General features: G+C 40.1%; 1 protein-coding gene and 1 pseudogene across 7 annotated transcripts in view; both read right to left on the reverse strand.

Moving 5' to 3' along the window:
- Positions 1 to 13,445, reverse strand: part of Pde1c (phosphodiesterase 1C) — a 454,206-nt gene that overhangs the window by 203,125 nt on the left and 237,636 nt on the right. The window lies entirely within an intron of this gene.
- LOC116098971 lies at positions 11,156 to 12,685 on the reverse strand (annotated as a pseudogene).

A 13,445-nucleotide genomic window follows, 5' to 3' on the forward strand; every position in this document is an offset into this window, starting at 1 on the left:
AAGCAAAGGCAATTAAAAGGGATATGAAATGGAAAGGAAGTCAGAGCAGATGATAATATTTCATGTATAAAAGACTCTAAATGCTTCACCAGAAAGCACTTACAGCTGATAACCCCATTCAGCAGAGTAGCAGAACACAAAATTAACACACAATCTGTAGCCTTCCTATAAACAAATGTCAAACACCAAGAATAAAATCAGGAAAATAATACCATTCACAATTCCCTAAAAATAAATAAAGTAGCTTGAACTAAACATGGCCAAGGAAGCAAAATACTTAAAGACCCTGACAAAAAGCAGCTGAAAAGACACCAGAGGAGTAGTAGGATGACTTCTATGAAGGTAGGCATTCTACTGAAATCAATCCACATTCAACTCAATCCTCATCAGAATTCCCACACAATTCTTCACAGAAATTGAAATAATAATCTCAAATTTCATATAGAAACTCAAAAATCCCAAGATAGCCAAAACAATACTGAATAATGAAAGCACCGATGCGATATCACCATTCATGATTGTAAGTTATCCTAAAGAACTATAGTAGTAGAAATAGTTCATGATACTGACATATAAACAGACTTACTGATCAATGAAATAAAATTGAGCATTGTATTAATCAGCGTTCTATAGAGGACCAGACTGATGGTAATAATAACTTAAACATATACATAAACATACACATATATCTATGCTTACATATACATGTACATATGTGTATACACATATTAAAGTGAATTTATCAAAGTGGGTTACAGGCTGTTAACCAGCTAATCTAACAATGACCATTTACCAATGGCTGCCATCAGAAGATGTGGCCCAGATTTAGGACAGGTCTTCTCATTTTAAATGATCCAGATTTAGGGTAGGTCTACATACCTCAAATAATCCAACGACAACAAAAATCCCTCATAGAATGCCCAGGTGCTTAGGTTTTAGTCATTTCAGATGTATTAAGGTTGACAGACAAGATTACCCATCACAAATACACACATTTAAGTCCACACTCCTGCATCTACCTGATTTTTTTTTTTCCGAGACAGGGTTTCTCTGAATAGCCCTGGCTATCCTGGAACTCATTCTGTAGACCAGGCTGGCCTCAAACTCAGAAATCTGCCTGTCTCTGCCTCCCAAGTGCTGGGATCAAAGGTGTGTGCCACCACCGCCCAGCTCCTGATTTTTACCAAAGAGAACAACGACATAGATCTTCAACAACAAATGGTACTGGTTAAGCTAGTTAGCTGCAGCATGGAGAAGAACAAAACTAGATTCTCATCTCTCACCTTGCACAAAACAACTCCACTGGAGGTTCTGTTTCTTTCTTTGTGTGTTTGTTTGGTTGGTTGGTTTGGGATTTGATGGCCAGAGGGTAGCTAAAACATCTAAAGTACTATAGGTTTCTCTCCAAACCTTGGCAGTAAGAGTATATATTGTTGAAGACACCACAAACTCAAATCTTCAAACACAGAGAAATCAAACTGGTATTCATCCACTGGATATCTAGACCTGGAAGGTGCTATTCACATTATCAGAGAAGAGAAGTAATTATCAATCTTACCTAGCTGTGAACCCTGAGAGCTATTATCATGACTTTCCTAGCAAGACATTCTCACTGGTGTAATGATGGTGTGAACATCATGAGAGCAACTAAATACTTTCTTTGTAAGTCCCATTCCACAAGATGAAACCTATACCTAGTACTATTAATAGGATGAGAACTTATAGCTAGACAGCTCATAGGCCATAGCGGAGAACCTACTACTATTTTATGCTACTAAACAGGCATGTTATAACACTCCTAATGACTTTATCATTATAACCCCCGAAAGGGATAGGAACTCCACAGGAAGACCAACAGAGTCAATGAACCTGGACCCTTGGGACTTTCAGAGTCTGAACCACCAACCAAAGAACATACATGGACTGGGCTTAGGCCTCCCCATACATATGCAGCAGTTATTAAGATTGGTCTTCATATGGGTCCCAAACAACTGGAGCAGGCGCCATCCCAAAAGTTGTTGCCCGCACAAGGGATATATTCTTCTAGCTGGACTGCCCTGTCTGGCCTCAGTGGAAGAGTATGTACCTAGCCTCACAAAGACTTGAAGTGCCAGTATAGAGGGATATGGGAGGGGGAACTATCTACTCAGAAGAGAAGGGGTGGGGGAGGGGGAAGGATTATGGAAGGGGGTGACTGGGAAGAGAGTGAGCGGGAATAAGTAAAAAAAAAAATTAAATAAAAAATATGTTTAGGGCGATGCTCAGTGGGTAAGAGCACATGCTGCACATGAGGACCCAGTACCCACAGACTGATAGGTATGGCTAGACACATACCTGGAACCCCAGCACAGGACAGAGACTGGAAGATTAGTGAGGTTTACTGGTCAGAAGCCTAGCTCCAGAGTCAGTAAAAGACCCTGTCTCAAGGGCACACAGCACAAAGTGAATGTACATGTGTGTGCACACAGCATGTTTTATGTGTTTATATACATTCAACACAACTGGTTTAAGGTTGTGGTAGAATGCCTTTGCTTTTGCTATTTAAGATTAGGCCCCACTATGTAGTCCCAGCTGATCTGAAACTCACTCTGTAAACCAGATTGGCCTCAAACCCACAGTTATCCTCTAGGCATCTACCATTTGAATGTTTGGAGCACATGTGTGAAATCCACAGTAAAACTAACTGAAAACACTCGTTTCATACACAGAAGGGCTATAGTTTCAAATCCTGAATCTACCTTTTTCTGGTTTTCCGTGTGAAGCAGGTTTCCTTGGGTCTCAGTTTTCCAATTGTAAATGGTAATTCAGACCATTTATTTTATGTTGCATTAAATGATAATGAGTTTAGAGCCTAAAACCTAGTCCCAGTAAATTATAGTTATTATTAATAGAACAACTAATAAAATATTTGTTCCAACTTCTTGTGGAAATAATTTTGAGTTAAACATACAGCTCATATTTTGAGGATCGAGAATGCTGATGATCTGCCCAGTCTGGTAGCACATACTTACTTGTATTGCTAGCAACAAGAAAGGGGAGGCCGGAGGGCCAAGAGTTCAAAGTCAGCTTCGGCTCCCATGATAAGTTACAAAACCCTGTCTGCATAAAACACAACTCTATCAGTGTCAAACAGTGCTAAATCAAAGGATCTTGAGCAAAAGGCAAAAATATACTTTAGTCTAAAATATGTTCAAACATAAGTAGTGACACCCCTACCCACTCCCTACCCTGGCTACAAACTCAATGTGCTTTCACAGTTAGGCAATCTCAGGAAATCCTGCTCCTTATACACTACTAACTTTTTTCTACTATTGTTTTTTGTTTGTCTTTTGTTTGTTTGGGGTTTTTCTTGGTGAAAATCACATTTTCGGTTGTGCTGGTGTGAATATGAATGGTCCCCACTGTCTTGTACATTGGAATGCTTAGGGAGCATCAATAATGTTGAAGTAGGTATGGTCTTGTAGGAGGAAGTGCGCCACTTGGGATGGGCTTTAGAGCTTCTTACTCTTTCTGCTGCCTGCAGATCTGGATGTAGAACTCTGTTTCCCACCTGGATGATAATGGAATAAACCTCTGAATCTGTAAGCCAGACCCCAATTAGATGCTTTCCTTTATAAGAGTTTCTGAGTTCATGGTGTCTCTTTACACCAGAGTGGCTTTTGAAGTAGCACTGTTTTAAGGTTCACAAATATGGTCTAATTGCTAGCAAGCACCTTTAAGACCTGCCATTTACAGTGATGTTGTTAGAAATACATTAAAGGCTTTCTCTTTAACCATGATTTCATAATGTGCTCATTCATTCCTGTCACATATATTTTAGGATAGGGCATGTAAGAGTGAACATCAGCATAGGCTGGTCTAGAACTTATGGAGGCTAGTCTCTAATTCACAGCAATCCTCCTGCCTCAGAGCTCCTGACTGTTGAAATTTCAGGTATTAGGCCCCACATATGGTCCCCTATCACATATTTCCCAGATTCAATGATAGAAAGACAAAATCTGCATGTCTGTTTAGGACCCACAATTGCCATATATGTTGCTTAAACTCTAGTGTATCTGGCCATGAATTTACAATTTCTGACTATAATTATACCTGAAATAACAAAAAATAGACTTATAGTGATATTTTTCATTCTTACTGGTTGTATTTTATATGCAGACAAAATAAAGATAAATTAAATTTTAAAATTCTGAATTTATTCTAATAAAATATTAATTCTTATGAAATACAAAGACTTCCAAGATGCCTAAAAATCTTCTGACCTTTTCTCAAAACCGAACACTTCACTAAATTCCATTGAACCAAACCCCAGAAGAGTAGAAATGGTTTAAAACCAAGAAAGTGAAAGGCACAGATACTTGTTTTACAAGATAAAGATGCTTAGTGTAAAATTTCAGTTATGTTTCTGAAAAGCACACCAGAGCCTTAAGTTCTGGGAACCACACAGCAATAAACTGTACTCAAAACAAGGCCTGGAAGAGTTCAGTGTGTGTCAGACTAATTTCACACGAACCTCAATTTCACTTTGGGGAAGAAATCCAAGCCTTCAGGAAGACACATGGATTCTACAGCAGTTGTTGGTTGTTTTCAGTGCAATTGTCAGGAACATGGAATCCATGCCTGCTTTGCCAACCACAGAGCCCTTCAGACCTCTGTCTGTCAAAACAATTGACAGGCTGCAGCATGACTGCTTGTTTCCAGATGGTCTGATGCAGAAATGATGCAAAGTGGGGAGGATGCTGGAAAGCAAGGGAGTGTGCACACTTGCACCTTAGTCTCCTCTCCCAGCATGCAGTTTCCCTGAGGCTAGCAGGCTAGTGCTAAGGCTGTCTAGCTCCCAAGATTCCCTACCTCCTTGTGATTGTCCCATCGTCACAGTTCTAAATGCTTTCTTCCATTGTGTTAAGAAGAGCAGTTGCCATAGATTTTGCTGGATGGAAATCTCTCTCAGTCTGAATTTTGCACTAAGACCCAGGACACTGAGCTTCCAACAGCTTTGACAGCTTTTAAGGAGAATCCCCATCTGTCTGACTCTTCTCTAACGAATTACACTTAGTGGAGATTCCCAGCTTCATGTTCAATCTTTCCACAGAACTTTTCCTGAGCAGTGAAGGGAGCAGAGATGAATTAAGAGTGTATTTATTAGATGTGTCATTTTATAACGTCCTGCTGCCATGGTCTAAGACACAGATTTTGACATGGCCCGGGGAAGTGAGGAGCAAACCAGTACTCTCCCCTTTTGTTCTCTTTTTTTAGAGGACATTTTTACACTCAAGAGATGCATTCTTGGCTGAAGCATGTGCACACCAATCATTAATCACTTGGATGCATAATTGAATTAAATCCCATCTCACTGTTCTCAGCTTATATCATGCAGACAGCCGTGTCTGTCAACATAACTTCAAAGACTATTTTTCACAGGTTTGAAGAGTCCTCGATCAGAAGCAAAAATGGGGCCTTTCCAATCTATAGCCATTAAGGTAGGCAGTATCTACCCTTCTCAAGGCCCTGTTTGAGAAAAAAATAAAAAGGATATCTCACACCACTTTAAAATTAATGAAGATAATTTCTGGAGATGTCCTTCATTTCCAAACTAATGATCTGGAAGATCTTTTAATTCAAAATCAACTTAAATATTAGATTAAATATCTCAGAAAACTAATGTGTGGTACTTCATTCTACCCAAACCTCTGGTCACAGTATCTGGTGTATGGCAGGTATTCAGAGGGGTGGGGGACAAAGAGGAGAAGAAATAAGAAAAGGTTGTAGATAGAGTGCCAAGGAGGAAGGAAGGGAGTACATAAGAATAAATATTATTAAGAACCAATAGTGAATGCCAGCACCAGAGTAGCAAAGACATGACTGTGACTCACCAGCACATGGAGTGAAAATACATTAAAGGGACACAGAGCCCAAGTCTGGGCAACCAGGACACAGCTATGCAATTTCCATATGGGAAATAACAAGTCAGTTAGCAGGGGAGATGACAACTGAGGTGAGCTTTGAAAACTAGGTAGACTTTAGGCAGGCAATCCAAATCCAAGGAGAGGTAGTTAATGTTGAAACAAAGTAGCATAGGCCGGGCGGTGGTGGCGCATGCCTTTAATCCCAGCACTTGGGAGGCAGAGGCAGGAGGATTTCTGAGTTCGAGGGCAGCCTGGTCTACAGAGTGAGTTCCAGGACAGCTAGAGCTACACAGAGAGACCTTGTCTTGAAAAAACTATAAAAACAAAAACAAAAACCAAACAAACAAACAAACAAAAAACAAAGCAGCATAAAAGAAGACTTAGGCTACAGGGTGAGGCTTCAATAGCATCCAGACTCAAAGTTCGAGTATTTATAACTAGACTTTTGGCTTCAGCAAGGAAATAGATGAGAACACAAGAGCAAAGAAATGCATTAGCTAGGCCTGGCCCCTTTAAGGGGACCCTTACAGGGCCCTGAATAGTGTCCCCCTACCATCTGCTAATGTTGATTATGAATCACACCTCACTCTTTGTAGGTAGCCTCGTGGACAAAAGGGACAATTAGTCTCTTCTCCCTTCAAAAATAGATATATTTGAAAAGTAAGGTTAATGTAGAATTTTAATCTGTTTCATCATTTGCATATTGCTTTATTTTAACCCCAAAGATATGGGTCATCAATATAAAATCCTTTTTGGTTTTGGTTTTGTTTTCCTATTACCAAAAATGTAATTGATGTAATTTTGTTTTCTTTGCCTTCCCCTCCACCCCATTTCTGATATCTTCAACATTAAGAAGCAAATAAGACCAGCACTACCACTGTCATTTCCTGTTTCTTCCTTGTTCCGTGGACTATTCAGTAAGAAACAAGAAAGAAAGTAGAATTATGCACCCTTTAATAGACTTAGCATCAAATACTGGCCAGCCCACTGACCAAGGAAAGAACTAAGAAACAGGACATACTGTCACATAACTGGATCTGGCAAAGATGTCAACTCTGGAACAAGACAAAATCAATGTGACAGGCAGGGAGATAGGTGAAAACCTTGACATACAGCTTGCAGCCGAGACCTCTTGTGACTTATTTTGTTAAAGATACTTGGTGTAAAATACCTCAGCTGCTGGCCTTATATCTGTTTCCTCTCTCCAACTGTCCATCACATTCTGAGACAGGTGGATGAGTCCCTTCGTTAGTGATTATTGAGGGCAAGATACGTTGCTAGTTTGGATGTCAGCATTTCATTAAAAGTGCGCCAGATGGGTAGTTCCACCCCATATAAGAAACTAGCTGGTAAACCAAAGAGTTGCCATGCTTAGTCTAACCTAGGGGTAAAAACTCAATCTGAATTTAAATCTGAAAGAAAAACATCCTTCTCTTCAGTCAACAAGCTGGGAAAAGTTTTGATGTATATCTGTACATCTTTAATTTATAAGTTTTGCTATTCTTCAGGTTATTGCAACTGGTTAAATATAAGTCCCCTCAGAAAGGATAAACTAAATTTGTTAACATACATTCTACTTTATATTGGCATGACAGTCTTCTTTCACTTTCTTTTGAAATTTATCATTTTATTTCAATTAAACTATTATTACATCAGATTCCCCCTCTCCTTTTTCCCACCAGCCTCTTCTTTGCTACCTCACAACCTCTCAAATTGATGGTCTTTTTTCACACATACACAAAGAGTGGTGTGAGAGAGAAATAAAAAAATATAGAAATATAACCTGTTGGATTTGTTTAGTGTTGTGTGTGTACATGATTTCAAGGCCAACAATTTTGTAGTATAATGGGTAACCAATCAAGGACTCATCATCAGGGACACTAACTTTTCCTCTCTGTACAGCTTAAGGGTGGAATCTAGTGATATTTATAATATTTACTAATCCATGTTCAAGCCTTGTCTAGGCAGTCATATTCTTAAAGTGTCATGGACCTTCCTGGTCATTTGAAAACTTTCTTAACCTATGTTAAGAGTTATACTCTATATTTTATTCCTTCCACAATCCTATCTTTCTGTAAAAGAAAACAAAGGTCTATGGAGATTAAGATCATTCTTAAAGCTGTCCATTGAATAATGACACAGCTTCTATCTAAGCTTTTTGGCTAAAAGACACCTTTCCTACAGTCTAAAGAGCATCTCTCTGGGAAAGGAGAGACTGATTAATGTGGAATTTAGAGACTGTGAAACCACAGAATCTTAAGGGTCAATTCCTCTTTTCCTATTTAGGGAACTGAAGCACAGGGCATATATATGGCATGCCCATGTTGCACAGCTTATTTATGAATGCAAGTAGGAATGTAGTGCTCTTACTCTCAACTTGGAATCCTGGGTTCAAGGAGGAAGTTGACATGAACCAGGTAGGGCCTTGTGAAAATAAATAATCAGCATATTGTCAGGACGCAGGCAACAGACAAGGGGCGATCTTCAGGGGGGATGCAAAAGCACGTGCCTCTAGCACAAGGTCCAAGGCATTTCTACAGCAAAGAGGAGGAGAGGTGGAGTAAGAGCAAGATGCCTGTGTAGGATGTTGTAAGAGATGGGGCAGTGGATGATCCTGCAGGGGCAGTACTGCTGGGTAGAGGAACTCTAGGCAGTTAAAAAAGTTCTTGTGTCCCACATTTCTGCAGATTGGGCCCTTGCCCTTCAACCTTGGGAAATCCCTTTCTGCTATTTGAGTTCATTGTTTCACCTAAGGATGAACATAAGATAGTGTCCAAGACTCCTTCTAGACCCAACAGCTACAGGAAAGTCAAACAGTAAGACATACTTTCTTGCATGGTGATTGTTCTGCTGTGGGATATAACCACACTTACGATAGAAACCCAGAATACCGTAACAAGTTAGGAAAGCCCATGGTGGCTGCAAAGAACGGAGCACATCAAGGGTATTTTCAACCATCACCCACAGATGGTTGGAACATGCTCCAGTCAGTGGGAACAAAGCACAGGTTTTGTTTTATTTTGTTTTGTTTCTGGCTAAAAGATGTTCTCCTTCCACCCTGAGAGTTTTCCCAACTCTCTAGCCCTGGCCATTCTCTACTCTCATAATTTCAAGTTCCCAGTGACTCTGTTCTCTGAGGAGCTGTGAAGAAGGCCACTGACAGGAAACAGAAACATTTATTCCCAGCACAGATGTCTAAAATATAAGATGAAATATGGATGGTGACCCCCAACCATAAATTTTCACTGTCTTTTCATAATTGTAATTTTGCTATTGTTATGATTCATAATGTAAATATTTGATATGCAGGATATCTGATGTGTGATCCCCAAAGAGGTTGCAATCTACAAGTTGAGAATGGCTTCCCTAGAAGGAACCATGCTTCCTGATTCCTTGATGTAGATAATAAACTCTAACACTCCTGGTCACATATCAGGTACCCTTAACAAACAGATAAGGACCCGTCAGCACCACTTCACAAACCCAAGGGGTTGGGGATAATCTCTACTCAAAGAGTAGCTGAGGACCAGGGACATCAGCATCATTTATGTGAAATAATAGAAACCTATAACCCTAGCCTAGTGCGTCAGGACTCCCATTTTCAAGACTGAGAAGTGCTGTTTGTAAACACCCCAGGAGCAACACATCTGCAAAGCACTGTACAGAAAGGAAACCTAACAAAGGGGCAGAGACCTGGGGCAGGAGAAAGAGTCCATGAATTGCAAAACACAAAGCCGGTTACCAGCACAATAATTTAGAAGGCAACTCCTTGAAAAACAAACAAACAAACAAACAAAAAACTTCCATTGAGATTAGCTGGTACCAAAACTTCCTCTGGATGAACAGAGTACTGAATCCCCAAGCAAGGAGTAGGGGGAAAGAAAAGCAACCCCATTTGATAGCATCATCAAAAGATTAAATATGGGCTCCCAGAGCCGTCCTAGGATACGTGATTCTCTGTGGTGAATTTATTGCCTTTGTGACTCACCCACAATGAATGAGCTTACAGAAAAGGGAGAAGTGACCCATGAAATATAGTCAATTACAGCTTAATCTTCCTCACCCTGGAATCCATTCAATAGCTTTAATGAACTCACAGACTGGAAGGCAGGTAAAGAATGCATAAGAAATACAGCTCAGGCTATCCTGGCATTGTGGAAGCCTGGTTCCCTTTGTTATTAAGGAAGAAATGTTCTCCCTCCAGTAAGTACTTTGGGAAAGGGAAAATAAAAAATCCTGTTTCCATTATCGTTATATCCTGTTATAAAGCTCCAAAGAATGCATGTTATTAAGGGCTTATTAGAATACATGGCTTACAGCATCACAGAGAACTCTCTTGACCTGTGCCTCCCCTGCAGTACTACTGAGACAACTGTCCTAGTTTGCTTTCTGATGCTGTCACAACACTGACCAAAATCTACTTTGGGGAGAAAGGTGTTTGTTTATCAATCTTACATTTACACATCACAGTTCACCACTGAAGAAAGTCGGGGTAGGAACCCAAGGCAGGAACCTGTAAGGGGAGATCAGCTTGCTGTGCTTTCTGAATTGTCACCAGGGGTTCACATGCTCCAAAGCTTGGCCCCAGCTGGTAGTGCTACTTAAGAAAGTTGTGGGAATTTAGAGGTGGAGTCTCACTGAAGAACATGGATCAGTGGAGGTGAGCCTTGAGGCTCTTATCACCCAGATCCTTCTTATCTCTCCTCTCTGTCTCTGTCTCTGTATCTGACTCTCTGTCTCTTTGTTTCTCTGTCTTTGTCTGTCTCTGGTTCTCTACCTCTCTCTGTGTCTTTCTGTGTCTGTCTCTTTCTCTCCTCCTCCTTCCCTCCCTTCCCCTCCCCTCTCCCTCCCTGCCTATGCAATGTTATTCTCTGCTTCCTATTCCACCAGTCATGCCTTCCCCCTAATATGACACACCTTGGAACTGTAAGTCAAAGTAAATTTCTTATTTCTTTGGTCAGATAATTTTTCCCAGCCATAAGTAAAGTTTAATAGTTAAGATACACCCCATCTCTAGAAAAGGCGAGTTGGATATCACAAGAAAGAACAAGAAAATACAGATGGTCTATGGGTTGCTAACAGCAGAAGAGGCACTCAAGTCTTCTTGTGACCCAACAGAAGAGGGTGGAACATCTGGCTACCCTTCTTCTTCCTCTTAGCCACATCTCCAGTTTTGTTTTGTTTTTTTTTAATAAAAAAAAATGTATTTACTTAGAAGCATTCAGAATGTCAACAAAACAGCTGCATTTTTTTTGTTTGTTTGCAATTACAGAGTGGTATTCAGTTAACAGAACAACAATTATCTTCGTATAAGCTGCATCAGAGACAACTGAAGATGAAAAAAAAAAAACCCAAAAATAAAACCAAAAGGAAAAAAAAAACAAAACAAAACCCAACAAGAACCTGCTTTAAATTTCCATGCCAATTTACAACCCCCAGACTGTACCAGGCAAGGTTAGTGGCTATTGAAAATACCACCAGGACAGCGCTATCTAAAGACACATTCGGTAGTGTGTTAACTATACAAAAAAAGACACTATACAGTTTAAAAACAAATCTTACACAGCCTTACATTTCATTTTTTTCTTTAAAAGGAGTGAGTTGTATACAGGGAGGTTAAATACTTTATAGACAAGAAAAAAAAACTGTGCTAGAATCAACTTATTCATCATCATCATCTTCTTCATCTTCATCTTCCTCCTCTTCCTCCTCTTCCTCATCCTCTTCATCCTCCTCATCATCTTCCTCTTCCTTCTTTTTCTTGCTCTTTTCAGCCTTGACTACCCCCTTTCTCACTGCATTGGGTTTTCCTTTAGCTCTGTAGGCAGCAATATCCTTCTTGTACTTCTCCTTCAGCTTGGCAGCCTTCTTCTCATAGGGCTGCTTGTCATCAGCTGCAGTGTTGTTCCACATCTCTCCTAGTTTCTTTGCAACATCACCAATGGATAAGCCAGGATGCTCATCTTTGATTTTGGGGTGGTACTCAGAACAGAACAAGAAGAAGGCTGAAGGAGGCCTCTTGGGTGCATTGGCGTCCTTGAACTTCTTTTTGGTCTCCCCTTTGGGGGCGATGTAGGTTTTCATTTCTCTTTCATAAAGAGCCTTGTCAGCCTTTGCCATATCTTCAAATTTCCCCTTTTCTTTAGCAGACATGGTCTTCCACCTCTCTGAGCACTTCTTGGAGAACTCTGAGAAGTTGACAGAAGCATCTAGGTGCTTCTTCTTGTGCTCCTCCCGGCAAGTTTGCACAAAGAATGCATATGAGGACATTTTGCCTCTAGGCTTCTTAGGATCTCCTTTGCCCATGTTTAGTTGATTTTCCTCCGCGAGGCACAGAGTCGCCCAGTGCCAGTCCAGCTCTCACTTGCCCGGCGCTGTCTCTATGGAGCTCAATGTACTGCAATGGCTGTGAGAGCGGGAGCCAGACACAGCCTCCTCCACATCTCCAGTTATGAGTCAACCAGAAGCCACAGAAGGAAGAACAGCTGTTTTGTATCAGTATGCATCTCTGCCTCAACAGAAATACAAATCTAGTATAAGGTCTCTGCTTAGCACAGAAAGAACTGGTTGAGCAATTTGGACATTTTCTCTTGACACTGTTTTCACTGAGATTCTAAATTATTGCAAAAAGCATTTTCCTCCCCTCCCTACCACAATCGTGTATAGGAGGCCCTTGTCATGTCTGGTTTAAAACATAAAGGAAAGTCACAGGGCTTAAACAGATGTCCAAATTACCCTCATTAAAATGAAAATAATTCTTACTGATGAATTTCAGTGTAAGCGACAAGTTACAGCCACATTTTTGCCATCTTCTCTCAATATGTCCAAAGTTAAAGGGTGTCAAGATGTCATATGAATAAATAGTTGGGGTCATAAAGTAAAGCAGCCTTGAGTGAGGCAGATCCCATAATTACCTGCACTGGAAAACTTCCTGGACTTTGCTAAGACTAAGGACTTCTTAGTCATAATGTGAGAACAATAATAAAACTCACCCCAGAGGTGGAAGGAAAAATCAAATGAGGTAAGTACATTAATCATTTAGCCAGTGCTAGGAACACAATGATCACCAGCTACTATGATTATCACTGCCATAGTTATTGGTATATCAAAGCAAAGTTTAATTTCTCCTTAGGCTAGTTTATTTAATTATTACACTTGTTTTACAATCAATATTACTGGTATAGATTTTAAAATGGAATTTAAAAGCCCTCCATTTTGTTCCAGATGTTTGTTTGGTGTGAATAACTTACAAATTAACAGATTCCCGAAAATTAATTTTCTAGGGAATCCTCCATTTCCTCTGAAGAGTGTTATAAGTCTTCTGCCTTTAAATGAGTTGCCAAAGCCCAATCCAAAACTAATAATAATAATAACAACAACAATAATAAAAATAATACCAAAGAATTTTTAAAAATCCACACATGTAAGAGTTTTCATCTCTCGGGACGTAGAAACTCAATAGCAGTAAGGAATCTGTGTGCTCTGGTGTGTGGAGCAAACACCTGAGATCAGCTCTTGCCTATGATGGTAGTGGTCACT

Source organism: Mastomys coucha, unplaced genomic scaffold (genome assembly GCF_008632895.1).
Source record: "Mastomys coucha isolate ucsf_1 unplaced genomic scaffold, UCSF_Mcou_1 pScaffold20, whole genome shotgun sequence".
NCBI lineage: Eukaryota > Metazoa > Chordata > Mammalia > Rodentia > Muridae > Mastomys > Mastomys coucha.